Here is an 18,739-nt window from a genome sequence, read left to right on the forward strand (position 1 = left end):
AGCTAGTGGTCCAGCTAGTGGTCCAGCCAGTGGTCCAGCCAGTGGTCCAGCCAGTGGCCTAGCCAGTGGTCCAGCTAGTGGTCCAGCTAGTGGTCCAGCTAGTGGTCCAGCCAGTGGTCCAGCCAGTGGTCCAGCCAGTGGCCTAGCCAGTGGTTCAGCTAGTGGTCCAGCTAGTGGTCCAGCCAGTGGTCCAGCCAGTGGTCCAGCCAGTGGTCCAGCCAGTGGCCTAGCCAGTGGTTCAGCTAGTGGTCCAGCTAGTGGTCCAGCCAGTGGTCCAGCCAGTGGTCCAGCCAGTGGCCTAGCCAGTGGTTCAGCTAGTGGTCCAGCCAGTGGCCCAGCCAGTGGTCCAGCCAGTGGCCTAGCCAGTGGTACAGCTAGTGGTCCAGCCAGTGGCCCAGCCAGTTACCAAACCAGTGGCCCAGCCAGTGACCTAACCAGTGGTCCAGCCAGTGACCAAACCAGTGGTCCAGCCAGTGACCAAACCAGTGGTCCAACCAGGGACGACCTAAGGGGCCCGCGCAGGAATATCCCTGAAAAAAAGGGAGTACTGTTGTGGGAATATTAACTACTGGACCTATCAAGATGGGCAGAGACCCATGGCCGCTTGGCAGCCTGGGAGGAGGAGGGGGGGGGAGGGAGGGGGGCATGGATAGCTCTGCTGGGGCACAATTGAATGCCCCGGGCACGACCAGAGGGCACCGGGGGGGGGGAGTGAGGATCAATTCAGGTTTAAGTAAATGAACAAATCCAAAAGGGCCGTGACGAGGATTCGAACCTCGTAATAACGTGTGTGATGAAGTCAGGTTTAAGTAAGTTTGTTGTGGGAGTGAGGTCTAGAATATTGACAAGAGGGGCTTGACAGGGGGGCAAGGCGCTTGACAGCTGAGTGGACAGCGCTTCGGATTCCTAGTCCTGAGGTTCCGGGTTCGATCCCCGGTGGAGGCGGAAACAAATAGACAGAGTTTCTTTCATCCTAATGCACCCTTTGTTACCTAGCAGTAAATAGGTACCTGGGAGTTAGATAGCTGCTACGGGCTGCTTCCTGGGGGGTATATAAGATAAAGGAGGCCTGGTCAAAGACCGGGCCGCGGGCCTTAGCCCCGAAATCATCTCAAGATCAAGATAACCTCAAGATAGCTCTTCATGCCGCGCCTACTGGGCTCGCACCTCTTGCATTTCAGCTTAAAACTAATTTCAAGTTTTTTGTCGAATCTGGTCTTGAAAGTTGTGGATGGAGGTGGCTTCTACAACTTCTTCTTTTAGAGCATTCCACTTGTTAACTACCCGTACTGGGTAGTTAACACTTCGAGTACTGAGTACTAACCAAATGAGTACTTTTCTATGGTCCCTTCGGCTCATTTGCCCTTCCGGCTTCCACCTGCGTCCTCTTGTCTCAGTCTGAAGAAGCTATTCCTGTCCACCTGATGTATTCCCCCTCAGTATCTTGTAAGTTGTGATCATATCCCCCTCAGTTCCTTCAGGGGTTGTGAGATTTAGTTCCGTTAACTCATTCTTCGTAGCTTGGGCCTCTTTGCTCTGGCACCAGTCTTCTTGCATACCTGTGTACTTTTCCAGTTTTACCTTTATGCTACAGAGGTGCGGATTGTGGTGGGGGCAGTGATGGTACTGAGGGGGGGGGGTGTGAATATGGTTCTGGTGGGGGTGGGGGTGGTTGTGGTGGTGGTTGTGGTTGTGGTGGTGGTTGTGGTGGTAGTTGTGGTGGTGGTTAAAAACGATAAGCCTTCTGGGGTCGTATGGAGGTGGTGAGGGAGGGGGGAGGGGATAAGTTGGTAGGGGGGGAGGTTGGGGAGATGAGAGGGGGGTTGAGGGGGAGGTGGCATGGTGTAGTGGGGGAGGGAGGGGGGGGGGTTGAGCCGGCGAGGCAGGCAGCTTAAGGCAGAGTTAGATATTGATCAACTGTAGGTGGTGAAGGTGGGTCCCATGTCTCAGGTGAACACCACCTTACACACTCACACACACACACACACACACACACACACACACACACACACACACACACACACACACACACACACACACACACACACACACACACACACACACACACACACACACACCAGGTGACACCATCACCACGCCTCAACCACCATCATCACCATTATCACCACCATCACATTACCACCATCATAACACCACCACCATCACACCACCACCTCCACCACAACACCACCACAGCACCACCACCAAACGACTACCACCACCAACACCACCACCACACCCCCACACCACCACCACCACACCACCACCCCCCCATACCACCACCACCACCATCACACCACCACCACCATCACAACACCACCACCATCACAACACCACCACCATCACAACACCACCACCATCACACCACCACCACCATCACAACACCACCACCATCACAACACCACCACCATCACAACACCACCACCATCACAACACCACCACCATCACAACACCACCACCATCACAACACCACCACCATCATAACAACACCACCATCACACCACCACCACCATCACAACACCACCACCATCACAGCACCACCATCATCACACCACCACCACCATCACACCACCACCACCATCACACCACCACCACCATCACACCACCACCACCATCACAACACCACCACCATCACAACACCACCACCATCACACCACCACCACCATCACAACACCACCACCATCACACCACCACCACCATCACACCACCACCACCATCACACCACAACCACCATCACACCACCACCATCATACCACCACCACCACACCACCATCACCATCACAACACCACCACCACCACACCACCACCACCATCACAACACCACCACCATCACACCACCACCATCACAACACCATCACCACCACACCACCACCATCACAACACCACCACCATCACACCACCACCACCATCACAACACCACCACCATCACACCACCATCACAACACCACCACCATCACCATCATCATCACCACCACACCACCACCACCATCACCACCATCACCACCACCATCATCATCACCACCACACCATCACCACCACCATCATCATCACCACCACACCACCATCACCACCACCACACCACCACCACACCACTACCCCCATCACAACACCGCCACCACAACACCACCACCACCACAACACCACCACATCACACCACACCACCCCCACACCACAACCACCACCACACCACACCACCACACCACAACAGCCACACCACCACACCACACCACACCACCAAGAACACCACCAAGTAACAACAAGGGTCAGACACCACCAAATAACAACAAGGGTCAGACACCACCAAGTAACAACAAGGGTCAGACACCACCAAGTAACAACAAGGGTCAGACACCACCAAGTAACAACAAGGGACAGACACCACCAAGTAACAACAAGGGTCAGACACCACCAAGTAACAACAAGGGTCAGACACCACCAAGTAACAACAAGGGTCAGACACCACCAAGTAACAACAAGGGACAGACACCACCAAGTAACAACAAGGGTCAGACACCACCAAGTAACAACAAGGGTCAGACACCACCAAGTAACAACAAGGGTCAGACACCACCAAGTAACAACAAGGGACAGACACCACCAAGTAACAACAAGGGTCAGACACCACCAAGTAACAACAAGGGTCAGACACCACCAAGTAATAACAAGGGTCAGACACCACCAAGTAACAACAAGGGTCAGACACCACCAAGTAACAAGAATGAACCAACGACGCCTTACATCCCCACCAAGACCAGGAGGACTATACTTGGTGTGGCAGGTTTCGCCATGCAGAGGTCGGAGTAGCCAACTCTGATATTGATCACCTGAAGGTGGCCCTGCTGAAGGGGGGCGGAATCCCCCCCCCTCTCCCCACACTGCCGCTCCCGCCCCCTTCCTCTGACCCACTTTACTCCTGCTCTCCGCCGCCGCCGCCCCCCCCCCCCACAATTCTGACGGCGGCGTTGCCGGTGTCTACAGGAGTTACATGACCTTGGGGGCTGCCACACCGTACCCAGTTCCGGTTCAATCCCAGTCTCTTCGCGTGTTCCTCGAGCAGACCTCCATGCGACGTACTGGAACTCTGGAATGTTCTACGTCAAGTAGAATGTACCAGAAGCTTACTATGTCGCTGACTGTCCTGATTCACCCGGAACTGCTGAGGTATATCGCCTGGTTTCCTCGATGTTTTCGAAGGTTCTCGATGTCTCCAAGGTCTGTCTGCTGCTGGATTCACTGCCGGATATCCTTGGATGTATCTATGCTTCTGGAAACGTCTTGAACTCCCAGAGATTCCCAGAATTTATCGTGGCTATCGAGACGGGAATTCAGAACTATCGGAACGATGTTTAGGGTCAGAAACGGGTGCTGGAGACTTGAAGAACGATGTTTAGAGCCAGAGACGGGTGCTGGAGACTTGAAGAACGATGTTTAGAGGCAGAAACGGGTGCTGGAGACTTTAAGAACGATGTTTAGAGCCAGAAACGGGTGCTGGAGACTTGAAGAACGATGTTTAGAGCCAGAGACGGGTGCTGGAGACTTGAAGAACGATGTTTAGAGCCAGAAACGGGTGCTGGAGACTTGAAGAACGATGTTTAGAGCCAGAGACGGGTGCTGGAGACTTGAAGGACGATGTTTAGGGTCAGAGACGGGTGCTGGAGACTTGAAGGACGATGTTTAGAACCTGAGACGGGTGCTGGAGACTTGAAGAACGATGTTTAGACCAACTCTGAAATAGAGAGATGGTTCAAAGAATGTTTACACACTACTCCGTGGATGTATTTGTGGATTTCAAGAGTTGTTGAAAGGATGTCCCCGTCACCACACTGCTCTCTGTGCTTGAAGCAGTCACTAGCAAGCTCTTAAGGCTCTCAGGTGGTACTTGACCAAGCTCTCAAGATAAAGACCAACGATTCTAGAAGCTTCTAGATGCTCTCAGAACCACCTAGACCTTCCTGGGGGTCGACGAGAAACTCTCAGTCCTGCTGAAATGCCATTCAGTTAATTTAAAACTCAGTGTAATCATCTGAAATGTCTTCGAAGCTAATTACAAAAATTTTGTAGGGCCGTTTATAGACATTAGGCGAATTACTTTACACATTTGTAGGGACACACAGATGTCCAGTGAGGTGTTGAGGGAATGTCATCCAAGTTATGCATGCCTACACCAGTATGTCTGGACTCCACAAACTAATTTGCCATATTTTGGGTTCACCCCCCCCCCCTTCGAGTCCATTATATGCTTCTATATCATTTCCATTACCCCTCACTGGATGGGTATGGGGTTCAATACCCCTCACTGGATGGGTATGGGGTTCAATACCCCTCACTGGATGGGTACAGACACTCCCTCCTCTCAAACAGTATCGCATTTTGACCTATAAAAACCCCTCAAGCGAAAAACAGACGTGCTAACCCCACAGTGGCTCGCAAAATTGACATCATATGCCATTTTCTATTCGTTGGGGGGTCCTCGGTAATGTTATATCTTGAGGTTATCTTGAGTTGATTTCGGGGCTTTAGTGTCCCCGCGGCCCGGTCCTTGACCAGGCCTCCACCCCCAGGAAGCAGCCCGTGACAGCTGACTAACACCCAGGTACCTATTTACTGCTAGGTAACAGGGGCATTCAGGGTGAAAGAAACTTTGCCCATTTGTTTCTGCCTCGTGCGGGAATCGAACCCGCGCCACAGAATTACGAGTCCTGCGCGCTATCCACCAGGCTACGAGGCCCCTGCTTCGGCTATGGTTCGGGGAACCTTAGTACGCCATTTTACTGACGTTGTGAACGCTGGCAAGGACGGGCTGCGGTATGCGGAACATAATAGACGAGTTGAACCACACCCCGAGGTTGTGGAGACGTCCCGCCAACTCCTCCACCCTCACCTTTTAACCGAATCGATCAATCCGTAAAAAATGGGACGTATCAATGCAAACGAATGTATCAAATTATTGACGTTTTCTGCGCCTCGTTGGGTTAGGTGGGTTGCTTGGGGGGGTTCATGCGTTTTGGTAAGGCAGAACAGTTGCATTTCTTACGGAGTGGTAAATCGAGCGAACGGGTATACCAACATGGCCGACTATAGGGTTCCCCCTAAATCCTTCTGGATGAATCTTGGAATCCGCCCCGAGCGTCTGCGTGGCTATCGAGGAATCTCTGGGATCATGCAGACTTATCTGGGGCTGCCTGGTTATCTCTGGGGCTGTCTGGTTATCTCTAGGGCTGTCTGGTTATCTCTGGGGCTGTCTGGTTATCTCTGAGGCTGTCTGGTTATCTCTGGGGCTGTCTGGTTATCTCTGAGGCTGTCTGGTTATCTCTGGGGCTGTCTGGTTATCTCTGAGGCTGTCTGGTTATCTCTGGGGCTGTCTGGTTATCTCAGGGGCTGTCTGGTTATTTCTGGGACTGTATGGTTATCTGTGGGACTGCCTGAATATCGTTGATACTGTCTGGTTATCTCTCAGACTGTCCGGATACATCTGGGACTATTTGGTATATCTTGGAACTGTCTGGATATCTTTGGGACTGTTTGGATATCACTAGGACTGTTTGGATATCACTGGGACTACTGAATGTCTTTGAGACTCACTGGTTATCTGTTGAAAGACTATATGTAATTATATCATCGCAAATTGGCATGATTCTACCACCCTCACATTATACTCTCAGCTGACTGTTTATTTCCTCATGTGTGCCATACTGTGGCACCCTAGTGGAGCCTACTGGGAGCGAGACCTGGACATAATGGCGCCTACTGGGAGCAAGACATGGCCATTGTGGGATCTATTGGGAGCGAGACCTGTCCTCAGTTACCAAGTTTCACCAAAGTGTGAAGTGAAACACTTCACAAAATAAGATCTTATGCAGATCAGAAAAAAGGTTCAGTATAGCAAGCAAAACAGAAATCCACATGTACCCAGTATGGTTATTGTCTTAGAAACCCCTTAAATTATAGATTTTTGGAATCTCCTGAAAGTTTCATTAAAAATACAAGCTAGAATTAAGTGGTTACACCATTGTCTTCGGAGGCATATAGGATCAGATCCCACCGCTGCCACCATTTATAATGTTTGGAGGGGCTGGATTGCTACCTCACATTCCTTGGTACTGCTGGACTTTATCTTATTGCTGTTCAAATATAACAAATTAAAAACTTATCATGCTGGTGGCTTGTGTATTATCTGCACTGAGGTATGGCACCAGGCTGGCCTGGAGGTGCAGAAAACATCATCTCATCTCTCTGAGGAATATGGCAGACATCTCAAGTCTCCACTAATGGCTTCCATACAGACGGGGAAATTAACCTTTACCACGCTTAAAGTTCTACCAAGACCCGTGAGATCTTCTACACACTATCTGTGACCCGTTGGACCATGGTAGATGATTGGAAGCATGACGTTGATGACATGTCATCATCTGTCATGCATGTTACTGTATGCATGACATACAGTGATGACGTTCCATCCGTCCTCTCACAGCAGGGTGCATGCTGGGCGACCATTTGAAACTCATTTGTACGATGTAACGACATCACCTTAACGTATTCGATATATAACTGGGAGTTAGACAGCTGCTACGGGAGTTAGACAGCTGCTACGGGAGTTAGACAGCTGCTACGGGAGTTAGACAGCTGCTACGGGAGTTAGACAGCTGCTACGGGAGTTAGACAGCTGCTACGGGAGTTAGACAGCTGCTACGGGAGTTAGACAGCTGCTACGGGAGTTAGACAGCTGCTACGGGAGTTAGACAGCTGCTACGGGAGTTAGACAGCTGCTACGGGAGTTAGACAGCTGCTACGGGAGTTAGACAGCTGCTACGGGAGTTAGACAGCTGCTACGGGAGTTAGACAGCTGCTATGGCGGTGTGCAATGTCACTATACACCATTCAACATTCGTTTGCATGCTTATGAACACTAAATGTTGACTTGCAACCAAATAATATCACTGCAAGATGATGCTGGTGATTTGCTCAAACTAATGATGATGTAATACAGATTTGTCAGAGTATATATAACAAGCCTGAAATGGTGCTCACCCACTCTGACCGTCGGGGATCGAACGCCAATCTGCAAAAAGCGAGGTCTCCGCTGTGCCGACCATTCCAAGTTACATTTCCTTGTAACTTGCTCTTAAAATAATGTAAATAAATGGAGATGTACACAAGGAACCCAGTCTTCAAGCCGTGAGTCACGCTATCATGATGCTGCAAGTCTTGGGCCCACCATTGTAGCATAATCCGTGAGTCACGCTATCATGATGCTGCAAGTCTTGGGCCCACCATTGTAGCATAATCCGTGAGTCACGCTATCATGATGCTGCAAGTCTTGGGCCCACCATTGTAGCATAATCCGTGAGTCACGCTATCATGATGCTGCAAGTCTTGGGCCCACCATTGTAGCATAATCCGTGAGTCACGCTATCATGATGCTGCAAGTCTTGGGCCCACCATTGTAGCATAATCCGTGAGTCACGCTATCATGATGCTGCAAGTCTTGGGCCCACCATTGTAGCATAATCCGTGAGTCACGCTATCATGATGCTGCAAGTCTTGGGCCCACCATTGTAGCATAATCCGTGAGTCACGCTATCATGATGCTGCAAGTCTTGGGCCCACCATTGTAGCATAATCCGTGAGTCACGCTATCATGATGCTGCAAGTCTTGGGCCCACCATTGTAGCATAAGCCGTGAGTCACGCTATCATGATGCTGCAAGTCTTGGGCCCACCATTGTAGCATAATCCGTGAGTCACGCTATCATGATGCTGCAAGTCTTGGGCCCACCATTGTAGCATAATCCGTGAGTCACGCTATCATGATGCTGCAAGTCTTGGGCCCACCATTGTAGCATAATCCGTGAGTCACGCTATCATGATGCTGCAAGTCTTGGGCCCACCATTGTAGCATAAGCCGTGAGTCACGCTATCATGATGCTGCAAGTCTTGGGCCCACCATTGTAGCATAAGCCGTGAGTCACGCTATCATGATGCTGCAAGTCTTGGGCCCACCATTGTAGCATAATCCGTGAGTCACGCTATCATGATGCTGCAAGTCTTGGGCCCACCATTGTAGCATAATCCGTGAGTCACGCTATCATGATGCTGCAAGTCTTGGGCCCACCATTGTAGCATAATCCGTGAGTCACGCTATCATGATGCTGCAAGTCTTGGGCCCACCATTGTAGCATAATCCGTGAGTCACGCTATCATGATGCTGCAAGTCTTGGGCCCACCATTGTAGCATAATCCGTGAGTCACGCTATCATGATGCTGCAAGTCTTGGGCCCACCATTGTAGCATAATCCGTGAGTCACGCTATCATGATGCTGCAAGTCTTGGGCCCACCATTGTAGCATAATCCGTGAGTCACGCTATCATGATGCTGCAAGTCTTGGGCCCACCATTGTAGCATAAGCCGTGAGTCACGCTATCATGATGCTGCAAGTCTTGGGCCCACCATTGTAGCATAAGCCGTGAGTCACGCTATCATGATGCTGCAAGTCTTGGGCCCACCATTGTAGCATAATCCGTGAGTCACGCTATCATGATGCTGCAAGTCTTGGGCCCACCATTGTAGCATAATCCGTGAGTCACGCTATCATGATGCTGCAAGTCTTGGGCCCACCATTGTAGCATAAGCCGTGAGTCACGCTATCATGATGCTGCAAGTCTTGGGCCCACCATTGTAGCATAAGCCGTGAGTCACGCTATCATGATGCTGCAAGTCTTGGGCCCACCATTGTAGCATAATCCGTGAGTCACGCTATCATGATGCTGCAAGTCTTGGGCCCACCATTGTAGCATAAGCCGTGAGTCACGCTATCATGATGCTGCAAGTCTTGGGCCCACCATTGTAGCATAAGCCGTGAGTCACGCTATCATGATGCTGCAAGTCTTGGGCCCACCATTGTAGCATAATAAACACAATATACACTAAAATAAAATCTCCATTCAGACGGAGGACGATTCCGAAAAGGGAGCCGGTCGGCCGAGCGGACAGCACGCTGGACTTGTGATCCTGTGGTCCTGGGTTCGATCCCAGGTGCAGGCGAGAAACAATGGGCAGAGTTTCTTTCACCCTATGCCCCTGTTATCTAGCAGTAAAACAGGTACCTGGGTGTTAGTCAGCTGTCACGGGCTGCTTCCTGGGGGTGGAGGCCTGGTCGAGGACCGGGCCGCGGGGACACTAAAAAAAAAGCCCCGAAATCATCTCAAGATAACCTCAAGATACCAGAACCATCTTCCTGACGACACCCTAAGGCTCTAAATGGCTGGAACCGTCGTTCACTTGACCTCAGAGAACACTACAACACAACCACCACATTCTGTGCAACACTTGATTTACCTACTAAACCTGGAACAACCGAGCTGTTGTTGAAGACATTATGCAGCTTCCTTCCCGCTCAACTCTATATAATCAAGTTCATAAACTTCATTCATCGACTGTACATTTATAAATGATTTAGCTTAGATAATTAGGTACATTATTTATACAAGAATGTCGTAATATTCTCATAACACGGAATCATTATAATCACGTAAGGTTTAATAAACATCAACGTTAGGCTTGCGTGTGTCCTCAAACACCACTCCCCAATAGGAAGAAAACCCGCTGGGTTGTTCATCCTGTCACTTGTACCCAGACAAGTGACAGGATGAACAACCCAGCGGGTTTTCTTCCTATTGGGGAGTGGTGTCCTCAAAGTGTAGTGGACAGGTGTCCCATGTGATGGACAGGTGTCCTGTGTGATGGACAGGTGTCCCGTGTGATGGACAGGTGTCCTGTGTGATGGACAGGTGTCCCGTGTGATGGACAGGTGTCCCATATGATGGACAGGTGTCCCATATGATGGACAGGGGTCCCATATGATGGACAGGTGTCCCATGTGATGGACAGGTGTCCCATATGATGGACAGGTGTCCCATATGGTGGACAGGGGTCCCATATGATGGACAGGTGTCCCATGTGATGGACAGGTGTCCCATATGATGGACAGGGGTCCCATATGATGGACAGGTGTCCCATGTGATGGACAGGTGTCCCATATGATGGACAGGTGTCCCATATGATGGACAGGTGTCCCATGTGATGGACAAGTGTCCCATATGATGGACAGGTGTCCCATATGATGGACAGGTTTCCCATGTGATGGACAAGTGTCCCATATGATGGACAGGTGTCCCATATGATGGACAGGTGTCCCATATGATGGACAGGTGTCCCATATGATGGACAGGTGTCCCATATGATGGACAGGTGTCCCTGTATGGTAGCGGTCCTCGTCTGCTCGTGCCGTAGGCGACTCTGAAAGATTTTTTCTTTCTGTTTTCGTGTATATAGAGTCGAGATGGCTAGAGGTTAATTGCCGTCAGACTCTGCTCTTGCTAAGCTCTCGACTCTTAGTCGAGAGTCTAAGCTCTCGACTCAACTCTTGGGTCATAATGTCGACGGTGTGGAGTGCCTTCACCCGCGGGGATGGTTGAGTGACGGAGGCAGCGCCACGGCCATTACCTGCACTCGAGTCTGGCGCACTCTGGAGGTGGACTATGCCGGTGTCTAGTGACGACTTAAGACTGTTCCCATACCATAGCACAACCTAAGCCTTATCCTACTAGAGTTCCCTGGAACACTACCCGCCAATCGGTTTACAGCCAGGTCCCCAGTTACTGCTGGATGAACAGGGGCAAACAGTTAAGAGATTGGCACCCAGTCTATGACCAGGACTCGAACTCAGACGAAAACGCTCGTCGAGACGCAGGCCGATTGTGATACCACCGTGCCACAGGGCTATACCTGGTCCACTGTGGGTCAGAAAGTAGACCCCGCAGGCATGAAATGAGTCATTAGAAGGCCTGTGTGAGGTACTGTGAGGTACTGTGAGGGCCAGGGCTGCAGATACTATGAACACCAGGCTTTACCCAACCTGGTGTTCTAGAGTATATCTAGAGGGGGTCTGTAGGATGACGTCTGTGGTGTGATAGGAGCTCCTTACTGACCCATCTGGTATGTGCATGACCCCGGCGTGTGTGTGTGTGTGTGAGGTGACCTGACCTCCCTGACGAGTGCTGACACGAGGCAGGAGAGGCCAGCTGGGCCCCGGGTGTCCCGGGCCAGGACTAGGAAGGGCAGGACAAGTTTTAACGAGGTCGCTTCTGGAATCATGGTGTGGGGGGGAGGGGGGAGGCAATCCTTCTCTCTATACCCTCCCTTCGCTATTAGTCTCTTCCTTCTTTTATTCCGCATTCATTCCTCTTTCTCTTTCCTCCCAGTCTTACTTCTCATATATCTTGTCTTGCATCTCCTCCTTTCTTCCTTTCACCTATATCTTGCTTCTCCTTCTCTCCCTCCTCCTCCGCTCTCCCCTCCCCGTCTCCCCCCCCCCCGTCTTCCCCCCCCCCCGTTGTCAACTTCCTGCAGGGAACTTTGTCTGGGTCTTGTTCAAAGGTTGCCTGCGTTTTTCATACTGTCCTGGTGAGTGGGGTGGGGGTGTGGGGGCGGCGCTCCCCCCACTACTCATCTCCGCTACCTGGGCGCGGGAAAATCTCTCTCTCTCTCTCTCTCTCTCTCTCTCTCTCTCTCTCTCTCTCTCTCTCTCTCTCTCTCTCTCTCTCTCTCTCTCTCTCTCTCTCTCTCTCTCTCTCTCTCTCTCTCCTCTCTCTCTCTCTCTCCCTCTCTCTCTCTCTCTCTCTCTCCTCTCTCTCTCTCTCTCCTCTCTCTCTCTCTCTCTCTCTCTCTCTCTCTCTCTCTCTCTCTCTCTCTCTCTCTCTCTCTCTCTCTCTCTCTCTCTCTCTCTCTCTCTCTCTCTCTCTCTCTCTCTCTCTCTCTCTCTCTCTCTCTCTCTCTCTCTCTCTCTCTCTCTCTCTCTCTCTCTCTCTCTCTCTCTCTCTCTCTCTCTCTCTCTCTCTCTCTCTCTCTCTCTCTCTCCCTCTCTCTCTCTCTCTCTCTCTCTCTCTCTCTCTCTCTCTCTCTCTCTCTCTCTCTCTCTCTCTCTCTCTCTCTCTCTCTCTCTCTCTCTCTCTCTCCTCTCTCTCTCTCTCTCTCTCTCTCTCTCTCTCTCTCTCTCTCTCTCTCTCTCTCTCTCTCTCTCTCTCTCTCTCTCTCTCTCTCTCTCTCTCTCTCTCTCTCTCTCTCTCTCTCTCTCTCTCTCTCTCTCTCTCTCTCTCCTCTCTCTCTCTCTCTCTCTCTCTCTCTCTCTCTCTCTCTCTCTCTCTCTCTCTCTCTCTCTCTCTCTCTCTCTCTCTCTCTCTCTCTCTCTCTCTCTCTCTCTCTCTCTCTCTCTCTCTCTCTCTCTCCCTCTCTCTCTCTCTCTCTCTCTCTCCTCTCCTCTCTCTCTCTCTCTCCTCTCTCTCTCTCTCTCTCTCTCTCTCTCTCTCTCTCTCTCTCTCTCTCTCTCTCTCTCTCTCTCTCTCTCTCTCTCTCTCTCTCTCTCTCTCTCTCTCTCTCTCTCTCTCTCTCTCTCTCTCTCTCTCTCTCTCTCTCTCTCTCTCTCTCTCTCTCTCTCTCTCTCTCTCTCCCTCTCTCTCTCCCTCTCTCTCTCCCTCTCTCTCTCTCTCTCTCTCTCTCTCTCTCTCTCTCTCTCTCTCTCTCTCTCTCTCTCTCTCTCTCTCTCTCTCTCTCTCTCTCTCTTTCTCTTTTTTTTTCGAGTGTGAGTGTGTGAGTGAGTGTGTGTGTGTGTGTGAGTGTGAGTGTGTGAGTGTGAGTGTGTGTGTGTGAGTGTGAGTGTGTGTGTGTGAGTGGCCGGCTGGTGGTGGTGGTGGTGGTGGACGGTGTTGTCTTGCCAGTCATCATGGGTCCATTTCAAGTTCCGGTTCCGCTGGCGCAGGACGGCCGCCCACCCCCACACGCCCATCCCCCCCACGCCCATCCCCCCACACGCCCATCCCCCCCACGCCCATCCCCCACACGCCCATCCCCCCACGCCTGGTCCCCACACGCCCATCCCCCCCACGCCCATCCCCCCCACGCCCCACTCCACGCCTCGTTTCCGGCCGGGGTTTTAGCCATGAACAGCGAAGCTCGATTGTGAACCAATACTTAACTGTTCGCCTCTGTTGACCCAGCAACAATTGAAGATCTGGTGGTAAACCAATTGACGGGTCGTGTTCCAGGGGAAACTAATAGGATACGACCTAAAATGAGCTGTGAGAAGGGAAAGCTTTGGGTTAACAGGAGTTACCAGCAGCTGTACACACCTGTGTACAACTGTACACACCTGTGTACAACAAAAATAAGTTTCCAGGCGTCCTTGGACGTGATGTAGAGACTGCCTTAGTGTGTTCTTCAGTTGGCGCCTCGTTACCTTGAGTGACAGTCGTTACTTTGAGTGACGCTACACACTCGAGGTCCGGTCTCACACTGCGACGTACCACGTGTGCTCCGGAGAAGATCTCGTTGGCGTTCCTGAAAGTTCCTTATACACTTAACAGACTGGCCCGTGTGGCCGATGTTAGCGGGCTTTTATACTGCGTCTGGCCTGGCCACAGTAGGTCTGGCCTGCCCACAGTAGGTCTGGCCTGGCCACAGTAGGTCTGGCCTGGCCACAGTAGGTCAGGCCAGGCAACAGTAGATGTGGCGTGGCCACAGTAGGTCTGGCCAGGCCACAGTAAGTCGACTTTGTCGCGTGGAGTGGCACCCTCGCTGGGTGCCACCCTGGCACTGCTCTCCTGTGTCCTGCTCCTGGCACTCTAGTTAAGCTCTAGCAGCCACAACTACACTAGAGCAGGTGTCGTCCACGTGCTCTAGAGATTTATAATATAGACAAATATAAACCGTCAATCCTCGGTTCTAAAGCCCCAGAGTGGGGCCCTGAGGAGCTGGGGCCCCCAGGGTGGAGCCCTGTGAATCTGAGGGCCCCCAGGGTGGGGCCCTGTGAATCTGAGGGCCCCCAGGGTGGAGCCCTGTGAATCTGAGGGCCCCCAGGGTGGAGCCCTGTAAATCTGAGGGCCCCCAGGGTGGAGCCCTGTAAATCTGAGGGCCCCCAGGGTTCGAGCCCCATGGAGCTGCCGTGGCCTCACCTCGCCACTCTCGCCAGCCCAACACCTTGCCTTCTCCTACTCAAGTATTGCTTTCTAAAAAAATAACAAGAGGAGAAAAACATTGCAATAGGAATATTCTCCATGGAAACAACATTTGGTGTGTATACACTGAACCACACTGGCCCCATATATTGATCTGCGTGTCTTAAGTTCTTCACTGCCACAGCTCGCCTGGGGCCAGAGTCACGAAGCACTTACGCAAGTACTTACGAACGTATACATCTTTCCTCAATCTTTGGCGGCTTTGGTTACATTTATTAAACAGTTTACAAGCATGAAAACTTGCCAATCAACTGTTTGTTATTGTTATAAACAGCCTCCTGGAGCTTCGGAGCTCATTAACTGTTTACTAATTGTAAACAAAGCCGCCAAAGGTTGAGAGAAGATGTACAGGTTCGTAAGTACTTGCGTAACTGCTTCGTGAATCTGGGCCTTCAGTACAGTGTTTTCCATCTCTCTCTGATACGTTTATATATAATTTGAATCCGTTGCTAAGGGTTCAGTCCATATTATCTCTACAGCTTGCTTATGTGCTTCTTGGTTATGCTGCCTACCGTGCAGTATAGGTTATGCTGCCTACCGTGCACTATAGGTTATGCTGCCTACCGTGCAGTATAGGTTATGCTGCCTCCCGTTCACTGTAGGTTATGCTGCCTACCGTGCACTATAGGTTATGCTGCCTCCCGTTCACTGTAGGTTATGCTGCCTACCGTGCACTGTAGGTTATGCTGCCTACCGTTCACTGTAGGTTATGCTGCCTACCGTGCACTATAGGTTATGCTGCCTACCGTTCACTATAGGTTATGCTGCCTACCGTGCACTATAGGTTATGCTGCCTACCGTGCACTATAGGTTATGCTGCCTACCGTTCACTATACTCCCAAAGTCCCCCCAGCTGTTGTGGGCGTGGCGAGGAGGGCAGGGGGGGGGGAGGGAGGAACCAGGGGACACATAAGTGTTGCACGTAAATCCACTTTTATGGCCAAAGGATAACAGAGATCCATTAGATTTGTGAGTCAGTAACTGCTCCTGTTAAAACCATGCTTGTGTTAAATACTCACCTATGTGTGTGTGTGTGTGTGCTTGCAAGGAGAGCTTCAGCTTCTGGGCTCCGCCTTTTTCAGTGGCCGGTGTCTGCAAGGCTATACCAGCCTCCTTTCCTACCTTACCTTCTCCTGAAGCTATGGGCTGAGTTACCCCCTTAGGTGCTGTCCATTCACTTCTCTCCACTTGTTCATTACTTATACATTAAAGAAAGCATCTTCTTGCACCTCCAAGCATCTTCTTGCATAACTCCAAGCATCTTCTTGCACCTCCAAGCATCTTCTTGCACCTCCAAGCATCTTCTTGCATAACTCCAAGGTTCTCTCCGACTTGACCACAGTCAAGTCCACTTTTGCCTCCTACTGTTCACCACAACAACTTGAGGGCCGAGTTGCTACTCCAGTAACCTCTCTCTCTCTCTAACTTAATCTTGAGATATACTTGCTGAAGAGCAGCCAACAGTGGTGAGATACTACTGGCAGTAACCTAAGACTCTATTACACACAGAAATCACAATAGCGTGATGTATCGAATGAACAAATTCACAAGGGCCGTGACGTGGATTCGAACCTACGTCAGAGAGCATCCCAGACGCTGCCTTAATCGACTGAGCTACGACATGATAAAAGAATTGCAATTGTAAAGTGGATTTTTTCTAAGATTCTATCCTTGGACGATCTAGCAGTGCCTCGCTCGATCTAGCAATGTTTATCTCGATCTAGCAGTGCCTCGCTCGATCTAGCAGTGCCTCGCTCGATCTAGCAATGCCTCGCTCGATCTAGCAATGCCTCGCTCGATCTAGCAATGCCTCGCTCGATCTAGCAATGTTTACCTCGATCTAGCAGTGCCTCGTTCGATCTAGCAATGCCTCGCTCGATCTAGCAGTGCCTCGCTCGATCTAGCAATGCCTCGCTCGATCTAGCAGTGCTTCGCTCGATATCAGAATGCTTTGCACTGTTTAGTAATGCTTCACTGAACATCGCAACATCCCGCCAGGCCTTTCGAAAGACGAAGCAACATTCTGGCAACGTCTTGATAAATCGTGCAACCCTTCCCGCCAAATCTTGGGGTATCTCGCTCGATTAGCCGCCAGAATCTTGCAATCCGGATGCAGACAGACTCACACTTTGAAGTCGGATCCTCCCGTGCTTTAGCAAGGAGAACGGCTTGGCAACACACGTTCACGCACGCGCACACACACACCACACCCACACACACACAAATGGAGATACAAAATGAAGATGATTTAGAAAAGATGGGGCAGGAAGAAGAGGAGGACGTGACGGAGGACAAGAAAGGATACCAGAAAACCAATTATAGAAGAACATCCTCGTCTTTTATAATTATAGACCCAATTTTGGCCAGTTCATGTGGAAGGATCCGAGGTCACAGGAGGAGCTCTTGATCTCTTTTTTTGGTGGATACTAATTAGGCCAGGTTGGCACCCGTGTTCCACAGGGGCCAGCATGGCACCCGTGTTCCACAGGGGCCAGCCTGGCACCCGTGTTCCACAGGGGCTAGCATGGCACCCGTGTTCCACAGGGGCCAGCATGGCACCCGTGGAACACATTATCAAGAAATAAATGCTCATAAATGTTGTATCTTTCCTTGTCAATACTCACACACACGTAAAGCACTCCTCCTCGCTGTGGAAGCTCCTCATGATGGGAATTTCCTGTTAGCTATAGGTAATTCTTTCCCAGAGACACACACCTCGATTACGGGGTCCTTAGTACTGGGGCTGCCTTTCACCTTGCTGTCCCCCCCCCCCCATTCTCCACAGAGCACTGGTGTATGCTCAGAACTGCATCGGTGAGCATCTATAATGGCTGATATCTATCCACATTGCAACGTGCAGACTCGGGTCACGTGACTCTTTACAACTCCTGGGGGGGGGGGGGTAAATGTGCACTGAAGTTGTTGAAAGAGTTAGAAGAGGAAGTCGTTAGGCAGAGCAGAGACCTAACAGCAGTAAGTTTGCTATTCCAGCGCCTCGGTGTCGCGAGCCAGAGAGGAGATGCCTGCTGTAGCTGCCTGCTGTAGCTGCCTGCTGTAGCTGCCTGCATGCTGTATGCTGTATGGAGGCACTCTCCCCACCCCCCTGAAGACCTGGAATCTTCCTGAAGGTTTTAGAACAGCAATTGGCATGTAAATATGGACCTTACAAGCTTGTAATAATATATGAGAAGCGAACACTCTTTCCTATTCAGAGTTAAATGGCAAGTTTTTCCCTGAATGCTCTGTATTCCCTTCTCTGAGGCTGTGGGTCCCTATAATTGCACCAGTGGTGGTACCCCCCTCTTTATATATATATATATATATATATATATATATATATATATATATATATATATATATATATATATATATATATATATATATATATATATATATGAGAAAGAAGGTAAGCCACACAGCCAAAGCAGGAGGTAGGAAGGGAGGGATGGTACGAGAAAAGGTGGAAAGGGTTGGGGAAGGGGGTTGTGGGAGGGGGGGTTAGCTTGGCTGGCTGGTCGATACTGTGACCTAGATGGAACGGACCAGCCCAGCCCCCCCTTCCCTTCCCTCCCTCCCACCCTCCCTCCACACAGCCATCTCCCACTTCATGTCCCCCCCCACTACACGTCTCCCATTGACCTCTCCTTCCTGCTCTCTGACCTCCAGTCGTA

General features: G+C 50.8%; 1 long non-coding RNA gene across 1 annotated transcript in view; it reads left to right on the plus strand.

Moving 5' to 3' along the window:
• The window catches only part of LOC138356044 (uncharacterized), a 75,947-nt gene extending 57,585 nt beyond the window's left edge, over positions 1 to 18,362 (plus strand). The window contains exon 3 of the long non-coding RNA XR_011224107.1: positions 18,060 to 18,362. This is a non-coding gene — a long non-coding RNA (uncharacterized lncRNA). The remainder of the gene's footprint in view (positions 1 to 18,059) is intronic.
• The last annotated feature ends 377 nt before the right edge of the window (positions 18,363 to 18,739 follow it).

Source organism: Procambarus clarkii, chromosome 70, assembly GCF_040958095.1.
Source record: "Procambarus clarkii isolate CNS0578487 chromosome 70, FALCON_Pclarkii_2.0, whole genome shotgun sequence".
NCBI lineage: Eukaryota > Metazoa > Arthropoda > Malacostraca > Decapoda > Cambaridae > Procambarus > Procambarus clarkii.